Source organism: Ursus arctos, unplaced genomic scaffold (assembly GCF_023065955.2).
Source record: "Ursus arctos isolate Adak ecotype North America unplaced genomic scaffold, UrsArc2.0 scaffold_6, whole genome shotgun sequence".
NCBI classification, from domain to species: domain Eukaryota; kingdom Metazoa; phylum Chordata; class Mammalia; order Carnivora; family Ursidae; genus Ursus; species Ursus arctos.
This window is the reverse complement of record NW_026623078.1, coordinates 36319024-36322848: the sequence shown is the minus strand read 5'-3', so window position 1 is coordinate 36322848 and position 3825 is coordinate 36319024. Positions and strand designations below refer to the sequence as shown.

The 3825-nt window shown below is 35.6% G+C and overlaps 1 pseudogene; it reads left to right on the top strand.

Annotated features, from left to right (window-relative positions):
* The first annotated feature begins 3120 nt into the window (after positions 1–3120).
* Positions 3121–3220, top strand: LOC113253103 (U6 spliceosomal RNA; annotated as a pseudogene).
* The last annotated feature ends 605 nt before the right edge of the window (positions 3221–3825 follow it).

Below are 3825 nucleotides of genomic sequence, written 5' to 3'. Positions count from 1 at the left end.
AGACCATCTTTTTCCCATTGCATATTCTTGCTTCTTTTGTCAAAGATTACTTGACCATATAATCATGGGTTTATTTTTGGGCTCTCTATTCTGTTCAATTGATCTATGAGTCTATTTTTGGGCCAGTACCATACTGTTTTCATTACTTTGGCTTTATAGTATATCTTGGAATCTGAGATGGTGATATTTCTAGTTTTGTTCTTCTTTTACAAGATTGCTGTGGCTATTTGGGGTCTTTTGTGTTTCCACACAAATTTTAGCATTATTTGCTCTAGTTCTGTGAAAAATGCTACTGGTATTTTGATAGGGATTGCACTGAATTTGTAGATTGCCTTGGGTAGTATGGACATTTTAACAATATTTGTTCTCACAATCCATGAGCATGGGATATCCTTCCATTTGTTTGTATCATCTTTAATTTCTTTCATAAATATAGTTCTTCAGTTTTGTAGTTTCAGAGTACAAGTCTTTCACCTCCTCGATTAAGTTTATTCCTAAGTATTTTATTATTTTTGGTGAAATTGTAAATGGGATTGTTTTCTTATCTTTCTGCTACTTCATTATTAGTATATAAAGTGCAATGGATTTCTGTATATTGATTTTCTGTCCTGTGACCTTACTAAATTCATTTATCAGTTCTAATAGTTTTTTGGTGAAGCCTTTAGGGTTTACTATATATATATAGTATCCTGTTATCTTCAAATAGTGAAAGTTTCACTTCTTCCTTACCAATTTCAAAAGACTATCCTGAATTAGCCCTTAATGGGTTAAAATGAAACAATCATTTAATCTGCTCACAAATCTTCAACCTCAACAGAACTTAACAAAGACAGCTCATCTCTTCTCCACGCAGTGTTAGCTGGGACAGCTCAACTAAAGCTGAAGGGTCTCCTTCCAAGTTGGCATACTCACATGACCGGCAATTTGGTACTAGCTGTAGCTTCCTGTCAACTGAGGGGCTTGTGCTTCCCCATAGCATAGTGGTTGGCTTCTCAGAGAAAGAGACAGGTAGTGCAACCCACCAAACTATCACAGCAACACCTCTGCTATAGTCTGCTATATTTCTCATATAGGCTAGAGTCTGTTGGTCAGAAAATTACGGACATCAGATTCAAGGGAAAGTGCACCTGTTCATTGGAGGAGTGCTAGATAATTCTGTTTTGAAACCGCAAATGTGGTGCTGGTTGAATTAGCATTTTTCTCATTCTGAGTGCAGATGAGCATCTTTTCACAAATCTAAAGGTTATTTATATTGCCTATTCTGAACTGTCTGTTCACCCCTTTGCCTATTTTTTCATATTTTTTCTTATTTCAAGGATATTTTTATGTAAAAGGAAGGTAAGCCTTTCCTTTGTAATGTGAGTTACAAGTGATTTTTCCCGGTTTATCACTTGTCTTTTATATTTGTTTATAATATTTTACCTCATGCAGAAGTCATTTTTTTAATGTGGTTGAATTTTATACTCTTGTTTCATGGTTTATGGATTTGAATCTATAATTAGAAAGGCCTTCCTCCTTTATAGGAGTTTACTCAAGTTTTTATATTGTATTTTATTGTCTTATTTTTTACATTTAAACACTATTCATTTGGAATAATTTGTCTTGATACATGCTTGAGGTATGTTCATTTTTTCAGAATGAACTGGATAGGGGCACCTGGGTGGCTCAGCCGGTTAAGCATCTGCCTGGCTCAGGTCATGAGCCCTGGGACCTGGTCAAGCCCTGACTCTGGCTCCCTGCTCAGTAGGGAGTCTGCTTCTCCCTCTGCCCCTCCCCCTGCTCGTGCTCTCTCTCTCAACTCCTTTTAATATCTGAATCTCTAATTTCTTTTTACTTTCCTAAAAGCTTAGTGGTTGATATTTCAGCCCAATGTTACACTGTAACGTGACAGTGAACATTATTTAATTTTTCCTGATGTCAATGGAATATTTCTTGAGTTTTCCCATAAAACACGCTACTGGCTCAGTGCTTTTTTTTCAGGATTGTTAATGATGATCATAGTCTGTTTCTCCTTCAATCCTGCAAATGATGACTTAACAGTTTATAATACTGAATGTTATACTTGCTTTATAAAATGTACTTAGGGACTCCTTTTTTTTCCCTATGATCTAAAACAATTTAAATAACATTGGAATTCTATGTTCTCTAAAGGTTTTGTGGAATTCCCCTGGGAAAACATTTGAAGGAACAAAAGCAACTTTTGTACATTTTCCATTTCTTCTTTGGAAATCTATCAGCTAAGGTTTTTTTTTTTTTTATCTTTTTGATGAATTTTGGTAAATTATATTTTTCAAAATATATTTTAGTCAGGTTTTCAAAATTATTTGTATAAAAGACTTTAATGATTCCTTTTATTTCCTCTTGTTCTGTGAATGTACCTTAACATTTGTGGCCTGACAATTTTATAAGCTCATTTCCATGACCTGAAAGGTTAAATTATTCCTATTTTTATTTCCAGTTTTTTAAAGAAAATTTTCCATTAAAATATTATTCTCCTGGGCTTTATTTAATTCTTGCCACAACACTCTGCATGACAGATTTATCCAGATAATAATTCTATCCTCTTATGCATATTAAAGTCTAATTTAACTGGACTTAAATGAAATTCTTTCCTAGAAAGGCATCTTGGTGCTTAGGTACTAAGTATTTTAACTATTCAGATAAGGTAACAAGCTCCTCATAATCCCTCCTTGAGAGTGCATAAGACATAGCTCATGTTATAAACAATACTTTAAGAAATTTTAAATAATTTTATTTTACTTGAAAGACTACCAATAAAAGATCATGAATTCAACCAACTTACAAATTATCTGCTTGAATGGAAGGTCATAGTCCATTAATTAAACATTCCATGAAATTTGGGATTTCGTATTAATCACTTAGATTTAAAATTTCAGTGTTTTGTTCATATGCTTCAATAAACATATTGCTTTTCCACTAAGCTTATATTTCTTAGGGGGCAATCATGATATTTACTTGAAATATTTATTTTCATTTGTATAGGGAAGAGAGAATATGTCTCCCTACTTTAAGAACACAGAGGCAGCATGAGTTACTGCTTTCTTCTTCAGTCTTTTAACACTTGGCTACTTGTTTAAAAAAAAAAAATGTAGCAGATGAGTGCTCATTCGGTAGCACATATACTAACACTGGGATGATTCAGAGAAGATTAGCATGGCCCCTGCGTGAGGATGACTCCCCAAAAATGCAGCAGTTGAGAAAACGGGGGCGCTGGGAGGCTTAACTGTTTTTCTCTGGGACACATAGTTATTAAGAGCTGAGCTGAGTCTAGAGGCCAGGTTTCTCAACTTCCTCCCCCTTAGATCTTACAGTTTAGTAGTGGAGACAAATATGTGAGGCGAATACAAGGAAGTGGTAATGAAAACCTGAACAGGGCCGGGAAGGCTGAGCAAGCTTTGCAGGAGAATGGAGGGCTCCCCACCAGAGGGGCCCACCAGAGCAAAGACCAAGAGGCAGAGTACCCAGGAGCGATGACCCAGGACTCATCCAGAAGCTGGATAACATTGTGCTAAGTAAAATAAGCCAGCACAGAAAGACAAGCATTGAATGATCTCATTTATATGTGGAATCTAAAATAGTCAAATTCATGGAGCCAGACAGTAGAATGGCTGTTGCCAGGGGTGAAAGAAATGAGGAGATATTGGTCAAAGAGTACAAAGCTTCAGTTATGCAAGATGGAAGAGTACTGGAGATATAATGTACAGCACAGTCACCAGAGTTAACAATACTGTATTATACACTTGAAATTTGCTAAGATGGTAGATCTTGAATTAAATCACACCCTCCCCCCAACACACAGAATGG